The sequence below is a fragment of the Cydia fagiglandana genome, chromosome 24, assembly GCF_963556715.1.
Source record: "Cydia fagiglandana chromosome 24, ilCydFagi1.1, whole genome shotgun sequence".
Taxonomy (NCBI): domain Eukaryota; kingdom Metazoa; phylum Arthropoda; class Insecta; order Lepidoptera; family Tortricidae; genus Cydia; species Cydia fagiglandana.
Genome location: NC_085955.1, coordinates 5413688 through 5431023, shown reverse-complemented (window position 1 = coordinate 5431023; position 17336 = coordinate 5413688). Strand labels below are relative to the sequence as shown.

The 17336-nt window shown below is 45.4% G+C and overlaps 1 protein-coding gene across 1 annotated transcript in view; it reads left to right on the top strand.

Moving 5' to 3' along the window:
• The window catches only part of LOC134676194 (Kv channel-interacting protein 1), a 53906-nt gene that overhangs the window by 34385 nt on the left and 2185 nt on the right, over positions 1 to 17336 (top strand). The window lies entirely within an intron of this gene.

Here is a 17336-nt window from a genome sequence, read left to right as displayed (position 1 = left end):
GTTCTTATATTATAATTACATATTTAGAATTTGTCCATTTAATTGAAAATTATATTGATTTAGCAGTAAGAATAAAATGTCATCTTTTAAAATTTAAATTTGAACACATTATTTAGGTGTGGACCCCTCGGCGGGTAAAGGCCTCCTCCAGGCATTTCCAATTGTCTCTATCGGATGCTATTTCTGTCCAATTTTCTCCGGAAATCTCTACGATCTCGTCTTTCCATCTCCCTTTTGGTCTTCCAGGTCTGCGGTCTCCGTCTGGTCCTTTCCATGTAGTCGCTCTCTTTGTCCACCTGCCATCTTGGTACCTAGCCACGTGACCTGCCCACTTCCATTTAAGGCCTTGGGCGTAGGATAGAGCGTCGAGTACTTTTGTTTGTTGTCTAATTTTGCTGTGTCTGATCTTATCTTTTAATTTTATTTTTAACATGCTTCTTTCTAGTGCTCTCTGAGTAGTTAGTATTTTATTTCTGGTTTTTGCATCAAATACCCATGTTTCCTACGTAAGACATGGTAGTAGGCAAGTATTCATGATTTTTTTCTTTACAGATGGGTGTATGTTGGACTTCATTACCTCTTTAAAGCTCCAATATTTCTTCCAAGTCAGAGCGATTCGTCTATCGACTTCTATTTCGTTTCTGTCCTTATGGAATGACACTTGCTTGCCGAGGTATATGTAGTCGTTGACGTAGTTGATTGAGGATCCAGCTACGTGGATTGGGTCTTGGGTGTGGTTTGTCATAACTTTCGTTTTGTTTACGTTGAGCTCCAATCCGATGTTGCTACTGACAGCTTGAAGTTCCGCCATCATGTTTTCTAGCTGTATGGCGTTTTCTGCGAACAAGACGATATCGTCCGCGAAGCGAAGGTGGCTGAGATATTTGCCGTCTATGTAGACGCCTTCATTCAGTGCCGGATTTAGACATTTGCCGCCCGTAGGCTATGCCGATTTTGCCGCCCCTATCCGCCTCGCTTATAGGTTTTTTAAAGTACTTTCCTGTCAGAGGCGTTTAATTTTATAGTACAACACACCATAGCCATATTAAAATGCATATAAGGTGACGTCACAAATGTCACATTCTACATACAGATTTATATAGGCCGTTTTTGTCACTCAATGACGATGCAACCTCTTTATATTTGCCTGATCTGATCGGTGACCGGTGGGTACCGCTGGGTTTTGGCCATTGAGAATCAAGGTGAGGCATTGGCAGTCAGGCTGGATATAGCTAAGGAGTTCGGTCGGGTCTGGCATTGAGTCTGCTCGAAAGACTATGCCATACAAATGGATCGCTAGCTTTTTATCCGGTAGACGCATATGAGCCGTATAGTAGACGGAAGCTGCTCCGATAGCGTGGACATTACAGCTGGCGTTCTACTAGGTTCTGTGATATCATTCAATGATATGGTCAGATGGGTCACAATAAAATGTAGTTAGTTAAACGAAAACGCGAGCGTAGCGAGCGCGAAATTTTTTCGAGAAAATAGTACGTAGGTAAATTTTTAGGGTTCCGTACTTCAAAAGGAAAAACGGAACCCATAATACCACGAAGATACAAGAATCGACGACCATCCCAAATTTATAATGTAGTCAGATGGGTCATGGGTCACAAACAATGTAGGTACTTAAATGAAAACGCGAGCGTAGCGAGCGCGAAATTTTTCGAGAAAATGGTAGGTACATTTATAGGGTTCCGTTCTTCAAGAAGGTCTTGACATGACAGAGGGCGGCAAAATCGACAAATTATGCTTTCTTAAAATTCTGGTCTACCCTATTTATCTGAACAGCACATAAAATATTTTTTGACCCAATTTTGCCGCCCCCTAAAATCTGCCGCCCTAGGCTTCAGCCTACTCAGCCTAGTGGTAAATCCGGCACTGCCTTCATTACACCACGGCAGCTCTTTCATTATGTTTTGGAGGACTGATATAAATAGTTTTGGAGAGAGTGGGTCTCCTTGTCTTACTCCTCTTAGAATATTTATTTTGTTGCCAGTTCGGTCGAGCTTGACTATGCTTGTACTATTTAAGTATATGTTTTTTATTATTCGTATGTACTTGCTGTTAATATTTTGATTTTCCAGTGCTTCCCATATGCTTTGGTGTGATATACAGTCAAACGCTTTTTTATAATCAATAAAGGCGATGTATAATGGCTTTCTAAACTCTACATATTTTTCTATGATCTGGTCTAATACCTGAATATGGTCGTTTGTACTGTAGCCTTTCCTGAAGCCTGAAGCTCTCTACCACTAAGTCATAGACAAATAGAGTGGGTATATCTATCTATACATATAATAAAGCTGTAGAGGGTCGAAAATCTGTACATGGAAGATATTTGAAAAAAAGTTGGCTGGGGATACTTAGAATCGATAACAGAACACGTTCCAACAGTTTTTAGAATTTTTGTCTGTTTATCTGTTTATCTGTTTGTCTGTTTATTTGAACGCGCATCACGTGAAAACGGCTGAACGGATTCTGATGCAAACTTTACTAATCTGTCGAGAAAATCTCCGGCCAGGTTATAGGCTATAAAAATTCAACCCCTAAAAGGGGGGGTAGCCACAACACCCGCTTGATTTAAGTTTGCCCCTGAATCTTATGGCGCTACTTAGGAAGGAGGGGCAAACTTTTTTCAAATATGTGCTACCACTATTGAGTACCCTGGAAAACTAATAGATGGCGCTGAATTTAATACGTAATACGTAGTGACACGAATAAGCCACCGAGGAAGGATTTTGCCAAATTAACTTTATGTTTAGAAGACCGCGGGTATCAACAAATTTAATTGAATAATTATGTTGATTTAATAATACAACAAAATTAAACAAATTAATTGCCCTTAATTGCACAGTGCCGTCTTTTTACACTTCACGACTGCCCAAAAGAAAGACGAGTGTAGGTATATATTTGTTTACGTGAGTTTCTTTATTCCGCCTTAACTTCTGAATGCCTTAACCGATTTAGACGTACGATACATCATAAGAGTACTTACGTCCGCCGTTACGCCTTCAGCGCCCTCATACTCGAAGCATCGGGCGTAACCCGATGCACGTGGCGCACTGTACCAGTTCCAAAGCCGGGCGCCTTAGGCGCCCTCATACTAAAAGTGTCAGGCGTAGCCCGACGTACGTGTCACGCTGTACGCTTACCAAAGCCGGGCGCCTTCGGCCCCCTCATACTCAAAGCATCGGGCGTAACCCGAAGCACGCGGCGCGCTGTGCCAGTTCCAAAGCCGGGCGCCTTCGGCGCCCTCATACTAAGAGAGTCGGGCATAGCCCGATGCACTCATACTCAAAGAGTCGGGCGTAGACCGACGTACGTGCCACGCTATACGCTTACCTAATCCGGGCGCCTTCGGCGCCCTCATACACAAAGCATCGGGCGTGACCCGACGCACGTGGCGCGCTGTACCAGTTTCAAAGCTGGGAGCCTTCGGAGCCCTCATACTAAAAGAGTCGGGCGTAGCCCGATGCACTCATACTCAAAGCGGCGGGCGTAGCCTGACGTACGTGGCGCACTGTACGCGTTCCATAGCCGGGCGCCTTCGGCGCCCTCATACTAAAATTTATCTCTATTTATCTCTATAACATGTGTAACCAAATGACATTGTATAGCATATAGAGCATAATACTAACAATAGTTTATAAGTCATAGTCGTAAGTACTAACAAAAATGATCTCAGTTGGTCCTTAAATAAATGATAATTAAAAATTAAATTAAAAGAGTCGGGCGTAGACCGACGTACGTGCCTCGCTGTACGCTTACCAAATCCGGGCGTCGTCGGCACCCTCATACTCAAAGCGTCGGGCGTAATCCGACGTACGTGGCTCGCTGTACGCGTTCCAAAGCCGGGCGCCTTCGGCGCTCTCATACTAAAAGAGTCGGGCGTAGACCGGCGTACGTACCACGCTGAACGTCTACCAAAGCCGGGCGACTTCGGCGCCCTCATACTCAAAGCGTCGGGCGTAATCCGACGTACGTGGCTCGCTGTACGCGTTCCAAAGCCGGGCGCCTTCGGCGCCCTCATATACTAAAAGAGTCGGGTATAGACCGACGTACGGTACGTACGTGCCACGCTGTACGTAGTGTACGCCTACCAAAGCCGCTTATTGACACAGACTGAATTCCACGCGGGCGGAGCCGCGGGCACAGCTAGTCTAATATAAATTATAAGCTACGCGCGTAGCGCTACGTCGCAGCCGTTAACATTGGTTTTCTTTGGTGGTTTGTTTCTTTTGCAACTATTAATGCTGATTTTTAGGGTTCCGTACCCAAAGGGTAAAACGGGACCCTATTACTAAGACTTCGCTGTCCGTCCGTCCGTCTGTCACCAGGCTGTATCTCACGAACCGTGACAGCTAGACAGTTGAAATTTTCACAGATGATGTATTTGTGTTGCCGCTATAACAACAAATACTAAAAACAGAATAAAATAAAGATTTAAATGGGGCTCCCATACAACAAACGTGATTTTTGACAAAAGTTAAGCAACGTCGGGAGTAGGGTGACCAGATACAAATTTCAAAAGTCCTGACAAAATTCCTGATTTTCGGCCGAAATTCCTGACATGAGCTGTCGCGGCGGGTGGCGAGGTGCCGGGGGGGAGGGGGGGTGCATTGGCATGCCGCGCGGCGCACCGTTAGTCCAGTTTCTACGTTATAACAGTGCGCGTGTCGTGTCCTTAACATGGCGTCTAGTAGCAAACGCCCGAGACTATGTACTTTTACGGATTTACGTTATTGGTAGTAAACTATTTGTATTAATAATGTGAATAAAAGCTGATCTCAATTAATGTTAAGTTAAAAGGTGATTTTTTAAATGAAAGAAGTGAAGTTCTAAGCTCGTAAAGGGAAATACTTATGTCAGTAAACTGTTTTACTATTTTTTTTGTTATTTTGATTAAACATATTATTTTTACTGTGTATACCATTTTATTGTTTTGTTTATTTGTCCTTCGGGAAACGGAAATGCCAAAATTCCTGACATTTCCCTTTTCCGGCCGCATTCCTGACATATGCCTAAAATTCCTGACATGTCAGGAAAATTCCTGACGTCTGGTCACCCTAGTCGGGAGTGGTTAGTACTTGGATGGGTGACCGTTTTCTTTTTCCCTTTTTTTTGTTTTTTTTTTGCATTATGGTACGGAACCCTTCGTGCGCGAGTCCAACTCGCACTTGCCCGGTTTTTTACTTACTTGCAATCTTTTACTATCACCAGAAAGGTGACTCACGCTAGACTAGGCCGTGCCCGGGGCGAGGCGTCCGATATGTCATTTTCTATGCTTTCCATAGAAAACGAAGCGCCGGAAGCTCCGGCCTGATCTAGCGTAAGTCAACCTAAAGTTCGTTTTTTTTAGCATTAGAAAGAACTTGCAACAAGGTAAGCGATCTTGACACGTCTTTTAATTAAAAAACGCTTTAATAAAAATCAAAAACTATTACTTATGAAAGCAGAAGAATATAAATGATCGTATTCGATTCATAATTGTTAGATATTCGCCGTAACTTATTTTTAAAATGTGTTTTTCAATTAAAAGACACATCAAGATTGTTTACCTTATTTCTAATGCTAAAAACGAACTATAAAGGCATCGAATTTCATAGTTTATCGGCTTACCCGAGCCCACTGTGTATACTGCACTCGGCGAGATCGGTATCTCGAGCGTTTGGAGTTTGATCGGAAGTCTACTTGAGATATATCTCTTGGAGCGACTTCGCTTTTTAGGGTTCCGTACATACCTAAAGGGTAAACGGGACCTATTACTGACTCCACTGTCCGTCTGTTACCAGGCTGTATCTCATGAACCGTAATAGCTAGACAGTTGAAATTTTCACAGATCATATATATGTTGCCGCTATAACAACAAATACTAAAAAGTACGGAACCCTCGGTGGGCGAGTCCGACTCGCGACTCACATTTGTCCGGTGTTTTTTAGACTTCCAGACCTAGAGGTATTTAAGGTGGTATTCCACCTGTCCGATTTCTTTGTCCAATGTGTATTACGTCTCACATTTTGCTTAATGCGAGAGTGAGACGCAATGACTTTTTGACACATTTCATTTCCGAAAAAATTTGACACATTTCTAGGGATTGACAGGGCAAGCTATGCTGGCGCCATCTGCTAAATACTTCGACCGGCCAACACCATTATACAAGCTTTTTGTATTATTTTAACTCGAACCAGGCGTGGCTCACTCCGCGATTTCGTCGCTTTGCTATAAAAGTACATCCGTTCCACCCCAATTTTGGGGAAAGCCATAAGCCGCGCGTGGCGCTGTCGCCCCTAGCGGCCATATCTGTACTGATCGTAACTGACGCGTTTTGTTAGAGAGTGAGTCTTCTGTACCTAGTACCTGCTAGTACTATTATTTATTCTGTGCTCGAACTAAAAACCACTAAATTTTATCTCCATCCCATTGTAACGTGTTCGTGAATTACAGTTCCAGGACGAATAACGGACGCAGTTCATTACATCGCCGTTATTTCAGTTTCATCGATAATGGTTCAGTAATAAAGCTGTCTCTCGAGCCTACATTCAGCTACAACTAATATAATATCAATGCAATTTCTTTTAACTACTTACCTACTTTTAATAATAATTTTCGGAATTTTACTAGAATATTGACTTGAACTCACTTGCCTTAAATATTGTATCCGCCTTTTAATATTGTATTATGCAACAACGGCGTCGCTATTAGAAAATATATAGGGTAATTGCGTCAGTTTACCGTCCGGTGTCAGTTTCCGTCCACTTGACGGATTAGCAAATAATACATTTCATATGTAATTTGCTTCCCGTGAAATATGATTTTTATGTAGATAGATAAATTGTTTAGATATTAAGGATTGCAATAAGTCCAAATTTATGCAGCAATGAAGGTTTATATTAAAATTTCGTCAAGTGGACGGAAATTGACACCAGACGAAAACTAGCGCATTGACCCTATGTCTCTTGAATACATGAGGTAGGTACCTACTCGTCCTACTCTAAAAACTTTTTTCCGCCACGGCTACTTACAACTTAGGGTCTGATATTTTGATTGTCACAAGATAGGTCTAAGAATGCATTATTCTATCTTATTTTTTCAATCCGACACTGTACTAAGTATTTATTTTGTACCATTATATTCACAAGTCTAAATTGATCTAAATTGATCAATTTCATCATCATTCTAGCCTTCAGTCGCCCTTTGCTGAGTATAGGCATCTCTTCGTGTACGCCACTTATCCCGGTCCCGGGCTAATCTCATCCAAAAGTGCCCCGCGATTTTCCGAATGTCATCCACCCTTATGAAACTGCACAACGGGACTTAATCGCGTATTTAAGTTTTACGCGTGGTCTTCTCCGAGACCACGGGGACAACGCCGTCCTCGAAGTGTCGGAGGTAAATCTTAAAACTTAAATACGCGATTAAGTCCCGTTGTGCAGTTTCATAATCTATCTATACATATAATAAAGCTGTAGAGGGTCGAAAGACTCGAAAGTCTGTACATGGAAGATATTTGAAAAAAAGTTGGCTGGGAATACTTAGAATCGATAACAGAACACGTTCCAACAGTTTTTAGAATTTTTGTCTGTTTGTCTGTTTGTCTGTTTATTTGTTTGTCTGTTTATTTGAACGCGCATCACGTGAAAACGGCTGAACGGATTCTGATGCAAACTTTACTAATCTGTCGAGAAAATCTCCGGCCAGGTTATAGGCTATAAAAATTCAACCCCTAAAAGGGGGGGGTAGCCACAACACCCGCTTGATTTAAGTTTGCCCCTGAATCTTATGGCGCTACTTAGGAAGGAGGGGCAAACTTTTTTCAAATATGTGCTACCACTATTGAGTACCCTGGAAAACTAACAGATGGCGCTGAATTTAATACGTAGTGACACGAATAAGCCACCGAGGAATGATTTTGCCAAATTAACTTTATGTTTAGAAGACCGGGTATCAACAAATTTAATTGAATAATTATGTTGATTTAATAATACAACAAAATTAAACAAATTAATTGCCCCTAATTGCACAGTGCCGTCTTTTTACACTTCACGACTGCCCAAAAGAAAGACGAGTGTATGTAGGTATATATTTATTTATGTGAGTTTCTTTATTCCGCCTTAACTTCTGAATGCCTTAACCGATTTAGACGTACGATACATCATAAGAGTACTTACGTCCGCCGTTACGCCTTCAGCGCCCTCATACTCGAAGCATCGGGCGTAACCCGACGCACGTGGCGCGCTGTACCAGTTCCAAAGCCGGGCGCCTTAGGCGCCCTCATACTAAAAGTGTCAGGCGTAGCCCGACGTACGTGTCACGCTGTACGCTTACCAAAGCCGGGCGCCTTCGGCGCCCTCATACTCAAAGCATCGGGCGTAACCCGAAGCACGCGGCGCGCTGTGCCAATTCCAAAGCGGGGCGCCTTCGGCGCCCTCATACTAAGAGAGTCGGGCATAGCCCGATGCACTCATACTCAAAGAGTCGGGCGTAGACCGACGTACGTGCCACGCTATAAGTACGCTTACCTAATCCGGGCGCCTCCGGTGCCCTCATACTCAAAGCATCGGGCGTGACCCGACGCACGTGGCGCGCTGTACCAGTTTCAAAGCTGGGAGCCTTCGGAGCCCTCATACTAAAAGAGTCGGGCGTAGCCCGATGCACTCATACTCAAAGCGGCGGGCGTAGCCTGACGTACGTGGCGCACTGTACGCGTTCCATAGCCGGGCGCCTTCGGCGCCCTCATACTAAAAGAGTCGGGCGTAGACCGACGTACGTGCCACGCTGTACGCTTACCAAATCTGGGCGTCGTCGGCGCCCTCATACTCAAAGCATCGGGCGTAACTCGACGCACGTGGCGCGTTGTACCAGTTCCAAAGACGGGCGCCTTAAGTGCCCTCATACTAAATGAGTCGGGCGTGGCCCGATGTATGTGGCGCGCTGGAAGCGGACCAAAGCCAAGCGACTACGACTTTCTCATACTAAAAGTGTCAGGCGTAGCCCGACGTACGTGTCACGCTGTACGCTTATAAAAGCCGGGCGCCTTCGGCACCCTTATACACAAAGCGGCGGTCGTAGCCCGACGTACGTGGCGCGCTGTACGCTTTCCAAAGCCGGGCGCCTTCGGCGCCCTCATACTAAAAGAGTCGGGCGTAGACCGACGTACGTGCCACGCTGTACGCCTACCAAAGCCGGGCGCCTTCGGCGCCCTCATACTCAAAGCGGCGGTCGTAGCCCGACGTACGTGGCGCGCTGTACGCGTCCCAAAGCCAGGCGCCTTCGGCGCCCTCATACCCAAAGCGTAAGGCGTAGCCCGACGTACGTGGCGCGCTGTACGCTTTCCAAAGCCGGGCGCCTTCGGCGCCCTCATACTAAAAGAGTCGGACGTAGACCGACGTACGTGCCACGCTGTACGCTTACCAAAGCCGGGGGCCTTCGGTGCCCTCATACTCAAAGCGTCAGGCGTAATCCGACGTACGTGGCTCGCTGTACGTGTTCCAAAGCCGGGCGCCTTCGGCGCCCTCATACTCAGAGAGGCAGTCGTAGCCCGACGTACGTGGCGCGCTGTTCGCTTTCCAAAGCCGGGCGCCTTCGGCGCCCTCATACTAAAAGAGTCGGGAGTAGACCGACGTACGTGCCACTCTGAACGCCTACCAAAGCCGGGCGCCTTCGGCGCCCTCATACTCAAAGCGTCGGGCGTAATCCGACGTACGTGGCTCGCTGTACGCGTTCCAAAGCGGGGCGCCTTCGGCGCCCTCATACTAAAAGAGTCGGGCGTAGACCGACGTACGTGCCACGCTGAACGTCTACCAAAGTCTCGGCGCCCTCATACTCAAAGCGTTGGGCGTAATCCGACGTACGTGGCTCGCTGTACGCGTTCCAAAGCCGGGCGCCATACTAAAAGAGTCGGGTATAGACCGACGTACGGTACGTGCCACGCTGTACGCAGTGTACGCCTACCAAAGCCGCTTACTGACACAGACTGAATTCCACGCGGGCGGAGCCGCGGGCACAGCTAGTGTTAAATAATCGTGAAAGTTTAAATCAGTGTCATCCACCCTACTATCCGTCAATTTAATTTCAATTATCTTCTAAATGAAGAATAAACCCGCTGGCAATGTTCCTAGTTTGAAACTGTAGCTTTGCACGCACTCCTGTAGCAAACGGTTAAGTTTCCAGCTTGAATCGGTGCCAGATCAGATTTGTAATGACGGGTTTCAGTGCAATTTGGGGTCACGGTGTATACGGTAGATTCGCTCGAATGAATATAAAATAAAGATAAGATTAAAAAAAAATTAAACCTGTCCTAATGTCTGATTGAGCTGGAATTTTGTAATTATACCCTTAGCCCCCATTCGCACGACAGCTTTTTCAACGCCCGTTAAAAAAGCGCTTGAATCCGTCCGCACTCTAAATTCGATTTAATTTAACGACCAAGGCTTAAAGTCAAAAATCCAACAACGCTTGATAAAAAGCGCCACCGCTGTCGTGTGAATACATACATGGTTATCCATTTGTGTCATTCAAACGCTTTGTCGTGCGAATGGGGCCTTAATGGCACTTATTTAAATAAATCCTGATGTATGGCAACCCTAGGTCAAGTACCTAAAGCCCCGCATTCACACTCCTACCTTGTAGGCCGCCTCGTAGTCCGCCTCGTTGGGTAGGATTGAGTATGGGGGTTGCGGACTACGAGCCGTCCTACAAACGGCTAAACGGCTCGGACGGCTCGTAGTCCGCAACCCCCATAGGTAGGAGTGTGAATGCGGGGCTTAAGTTTGACCACAGACGTAACTGGGCTAAAGGCTATAACCGCGAAAATCGAAGTTTCTCTGTCAGTCTAATTAAGCCTTCATTCGAGTAAAAGAGAATGTTCCCCGCAATTTGCGAATTTCGGTTTTCGCGGTAGCCCCCCGATACCTACAAAATGACGGACCAACTTATAGTCTGTCAAATAAATTTGTCAGTAGAATAAGATGCGAAATTCAAATTATCTATGGAACAATAACCGTTTGCGTTAGCGTTTTTGAATTTTCAGCTTTTTTAGGGTTCCGTACCTCAAAAGGAAAAAACGGAACCCTTATTTATAGGATCACTCGTGCGTCTGTCTGTCTGTCCGTCTGTCACAGCCTATTTTCTCCGAAACTACTGGACCAATTAAGTTGAAATTTGGTACACACATGTAAGTTTGTGACCCAAAGACGGACATCTAACGTAAACAAATGAATTTTAAATATGGAGACCACTTTTGGGGGGTAAATGAGAAAATTAAAAAATAAAGTTTTGCAAACTATATCGTGTTACATATCAAATGAAAGAGCTCATTGTAAGAATTTCAAATATATATTTTTTATATACTTTTAGGATAAACCGTTTAGAAGTAATTCAAGAAAATAGGCAAAAAATTACCATTCCCCCCCTTTATCTCCGACACTACTGGGTCTAAAATTATGAAAAAAATACACAAAATAGTTCTTTACCTATAGATGACAGGAAACCCTATTAGAAATGTGCAGTCAAGCGTGAGTCGTACTTAATGTACGGAACCCTTGGAACGCGAGTCCCACTCGCACTTGGCCGGTTTTTACTGACGGAAATGGCTTGACAGACTATATTGAAAGTAGTGCCTTGAAGTTTTTAGGTCAATGTTCTGTTAGTTCTGTAGCAATGGTAATAAATAACATCTTTGAATACGTAAATATATATCGTAGGTATATAGGTTAATGTGGCTGTTTTGATCGTTACGATAGAGCGTGTTCTGAATTTACGTAATGTCTCACAAAGGGTGTTCTTAAAGCCTGCGGTGACATTTTGAAAGGTTATTTCGATGTTAAAGTTCAATATGTAGGGCTTCTTAAATCTTAAGACTTCTTAGAATCTTAAAACTTCGACAAGTAGGTGTCATAATATATTTGTTACATACCTATACCTACTTATCTAAATAATACTTGAGACAAAGAGTCTTTGTTGAATTAATAATCGAACCACCGTTGGCAGCTGAAATAGATGGCGCTATACTAAGCTTTATGTTGTGTGGTAACTAGATTTTTAAACGCGAATTTTGGATCATCGTCCTAAGTCTGAAAAATTATAACTGAATTGAAATAAAATTCTAGAGACACTTATTTATTTTTTCTTATATTACTATGTGTTGTGGAGTGTAGACTGTAACTTTTCGTGATGAGGGGTTCGTTGGGTGAAGCGTAGAAACTCGCCGCTGGAACGCGCTGGCCGTCGTGCTGTCTCGAAGTCCGCTATACCTCCATTTACCGGAATATGTGTTGTGTGAAATAAAAACACATATATCTGAGTTTATTTACTGGAGAGTGTTCAGGCAAGTGATAGAGTTAAGCTCTCTGAGTTCTCTGAATATGCTACAAATGGCGCGGGTTTATATAGGAATGGCCGGGCGATTTGTATCTCTGAACTAGTGGGTATTATATGCAGAGTGAATTTTATTTATTTCTGCCAATCTCGTTAATTATAAGCACGTATGAAAGGAGCACGAATCCTAGACTTATAAATAGATACAATATTAAGCACGTATGAAAGGAGCATGAATCCTAGACTTATAACTAGATATAAAACATTCCACGCAATTCATTTGACATAATATGTGAGCACAAAGTAAAACATGATATACAAAAGTAAAAATAGTAACCTAAACGTAAAGACTAATTTAACACATGCATGACCCTAATAGCTATTTACGACAGTCTCCCCCACGTGTGTTAACACCGTCTTCATGCGCGGAGTAAATGGGGATGAGTCTAGAAACTGGGCGGCGGACGTCACCTGCGCGTGTGCGAACAATGGCCATCCAGGCCAGGATATAGCTGGGCGATTACGCCTCTGGGCCACGTTCCTCGTTACTACGTCACCTTCATGCAGTTTCTTTACGTTTTCTTAGCGAGCAATACGGCTTTGAAAACCTCGGCGGCAACCAGACTACCAGCGGTGGCGCGAACTAACCGTACGTTATTAATGAACGATCGCCACGCGGGTGCGAGGGAGACGGATATAGGCCTGTCCCAATCGATCCCTGTCCGCCAAACGAAACGTAACGTATCGCGATCTTGCTCTATTATTTCGATCTGTAAAAACATCTGTTTGACGTCGGCTAACACCGCGATTTTACTTTCGCGGAAGCGCATTAATACGCCAAAAAGTGACTTTAACAGGTCGCGGCCAGCCAACAGCGCGCTGTTAAGCGAACGTTCGCAAGCTGTGGTGGCCGTGTCCCAAACTAATCGCATTTTGCCGCGTTGCGGGTGAAAAGTTGGGAAATGCGCCAGAGGCCACGTCCGGGGTGCCTCGGGGGGCGGTGGCGAGTCTATTTTCTCCGCGTAACCTTTGTCAAGCAACATACACTTTGCATATTCGGCTTTAAGTTTCGCATCGTGGTCTAGCTTTCGTTCTAGACTGTACGGCCGTTGCAATGCTTGCGCTTGGTTATTGGGGAGTTTCTCGTCATTTGACCGCCAAAGTAAGCCTTTGCTCCCCCGGTATCTTTTCGCAGGTGGCTTCTAGTAAATCTAGCGCACGTTGGTCGGGGTCGACCCGAGGCAACTTTTGCGAAACGCCTAATGATTCTACCTCAGAATGCCGTTTCACAAGTTGTAAGGCCTCGTCGTCCGCGGTATTAGGCTTTGCGTGCCCAACCAATTGTACCGCGGGCGCGATTCTGTCCGCAGTTTCGTGTAGCGTCAAAGTCATTGTCGCGCCTTCGTCAAGTGGCGCGAGGGTTTGGACGGTACCTAACGGTTCCGACACCTCTACAGGCATGACTTTGTGACACGTCTGCGGCAGTCTAACATTGAGTACTGCAGGTGCTGCCGGGACTCTATTACCGTTCGCGGACGCGGCCGCGTTTCGACCGTGTAATAGTTTATTATGTCCGGCTTCGCACTGATTCATGCCACACGCGACATATTGGCACCCATAAGGCTTAGGGTGACTCGCGCCTAAACATCTACAGCACAATTTAGCACCCTTTGCCAAGTCCCATCGCTCAGATATAGTCGCGGCTAGAAATTTCGAACACTCACTAACTTTGTGTTCTTTGCCGTTCTTACATATGGCGCACGCATCGCGCGAGACAGAGACAGACGATGTCTGCTGCCTGGGCTGAGCTCTGGTTGACGCTGGCTTTTTTTTTAAATTACTATCGCGGTGCTTTACTTGAGCTATAGTCGATTTATTAGAACGCGATCTATTTCTCGTATCACGTGTGTATAATTCGCGGGAATCTGACTCCGAATCCGAACTATAGTCGCGAAAGGACGCGGGGGCGCGGGACCCAGTGAGAGCGCTGCTCGATCGACTGGGCTCGCGCACAGAGGAAACCGCGCTTCGTTCACTTCGCGATCCACCAGACGTATCACGGTAGAATGCGGGGGCGCGAGACCCAGAGAGAGCTTGGCTCGATCTTCTAGGTTCGCGCACAGAAGAAACCGCACTCACTACACTCCGTGATTCGTCAGACGTGTCACGGTAGAACGCGGGGGCGGGAGACCCAGAGAGAGCTTGGCTCGATCTCCTCGGTTCGCGCACAGAGGAAACCGCGTTCACTGCATTCCGTGACCTGTTAGACGGCTTATGTCGGTTTATGCGCTTGGCCGCAGTGCTAATTTCGTTAAGAAACTCGGAAATCGCAACTAACCCGGGTGATTCTACGTTAGACTGCCTGTATTTGGCCCATTCACAGCGCACTATCAGATTCAATTTATCCACGATTTTATTCACGAGCTCAGGCGCGTGCAAGTATTTCTCTTGACGCAAGGATCTAATGGTGGCGACGGCATTCGCTACATGCGCCGCGAATGAGGTTATATTAGAATTGTCTTCGGATAAACGCGGCATGCGTTTAACGTTATGAATTTCCGTAAGAACAATCTCCTCAGGGTCGCCGAACTGCCGTTCCAGCGCTTCCATTATCTCGTACGGATCCTGAACCGTGTACATTATTGATTTTACGGCCGTCCGAGCTTCGCCCTTAAGTGCGCGCCTAATCCGACTGACGTTATTGACGGCACTAAACATGGGCGACGTATCTTCGAACTCTGCCCTAAATGATATCCATTCGGAGATATCTCCGCCGAATGCAGGTAATTCCGGCGGTTTATGGTACATTGGCGCGTAGGTACCGTGCGGTACCTCTAAAGTGCGCGGGGTTGGTTTGCTAGTACGTTCGACGGCTGCCCGCGGCGGCGGTGGCGCGGTCTGTTTCGGCGGCGGGATTTTAACGTTTTCCTGTGCGATCTCGTGCTGTAACCTCGCTTGTCGTTCTACCCAACTTCTGGTACGTTCTTCGACGGTCGCGTCACTGCTGCCGTCAGACTGCGCCTTCAGTTGCGCAACCTGCAGCCGTAAATTTGCAGTGTCGGACTCTGTCTTAGCAACGACCAGACGGGCTTTATGAACCTCGAGCTCGGCCATTAGCACGGCCAATTGTTTATCGCGTTCCCTAACCGATTTGCGACTTTTATGTGAATCGCGATTAGACGGCGCCCGCGACGGCGACGGCGGCGCATCGGCGTCTTTATTCACTAGCGTACCTGACCTACTACGATTTACTACCGTGGCATCTAACGTTTCCGAGTGTACCGACTCGTTTCCACCGGTAGTATTCGGGTTGCCACTGGTGCCCTTGCTCCACGTATTTGTCTCGCCGGACGTAGTCTTACCGGACGAGGGGGTAGGGGTGTCCATGCTGGCTGCGGGCGCAGGCGGGCCCTTGGTGCGTGGTCGTAGGCTCCTTGCTTCCTTTTCGGACATCTTTCTGGCTGGAACCACTTCACTTCACTTAACACACGCGGGGGTCCCTAACTTGACCTGCCTATATCTATGACTGACCGTTACTGAGCGCAACGTCAGGCCCTAAGCGTAGCGTGGATCCCTCGTGGCACTGAATCTCCCGCAATGGCAAAGTGCAATGCCTAGAACGTTCGAAAGCAGTGTGTGGGTATCAACCATGTGACACATGCAACGAAAGTTGCCAGGACACGTGAGCGGAGGACGACCTACACGCTGCACGGTCCGACCGGCAAGCCGGTAAATGGGTACGGAAAGGTATTGGGGTTGGGTCTGAGCCGAAGCGAACCTCTAGGCCCAGCGCGTTCTTTATTCAGTCTTGCCGTCTGAGTCAAGCAATGTCGCTTAAAACTCAGCGCGTACTTGTTTCTTTTTTGCCGTCTGAGTTAAGCAATGTCGCTTGAAACTCAGCGCGTACGTGTTTCTTTCTTGATTCTGAATTAAGCTATGTCGCTTGAAACTCAGCGCGTACGTTTTTCTATCTTCATCCGGCTTCAAAAGGACCAAACTGTGGAGTGTAGACTGTAACTTTTCGTGATGAGGGGTTCGTTGGGTGAAGCGTAGAAACTCGCCGCTGGAACGCGCTGGCCGTCGTGCTGTCTCGAAGTCCGCTATACCTCCATTTACCGGAATATGTGTTGTGTGAAATAAAAACACATATATCTGAGTTTATTTACTGGAGAGTGTTCAGGCAAGTGATAGAGTTAAGCTCTCTGAGTTCTCTGAATATGCTACAAATGGCGCGGGTTTATATAGGAATGGCCGGGCGATTTGTATCTCTGAACTAGTGGGTATTATATGCAGAGTGAATTTTATTTATTTCTGCCAATCTCGTTAATTATAAGCACGTATGAAAGGAGCACGAATCCTAGACTTATAAATAGATACAATATTAAGCACGTATGAAAGGAGCATGAATCCTAGACTTATAACTAGATATAAAACATTCCACGCAATTCATTTGACATAATATGTGAGCACAAAGTAAAACATGATATACAAAAGTAAAAATAGTAACCTAAACGTAAAGACTAATTTAACACATGCATGACCCTAATAGCTATTTACGACAATGTGTGTTTACTATTTTTACGCTTACTATTACTATTTTTACAACTATTAATTAGGCTTTACCAAGCTTTACTATTGATAACATTCACAAACATATTATGTGACCCGCTGTACCCATAAATAACTAAACTAGGCTAGTTAGTTTAAAACTCAGAACTGAGTTAAAAAGCCGACAAACTCCGCTCCAAACTATGAAACTGCACAATGTCTAATTGTGACTAGCTGCAAGTTTCGAGTTGCAGCCTGTTAGGAATTTCATATTTATTGCACTGTGGCACCGTTCGGCACGGTATTCAATTACCTAATCTAAAGTAATTAACTACTTTTTTAATTAATAAGAAAATATAGTAGGTGCATAAATTAATCCTGACATCAGATACCTATTCAACTTCAGATTTAGTTTCATGAATCAGGTCTCTACTAACTCTGTTTCATGAAATCATTATACTACTTAGTTT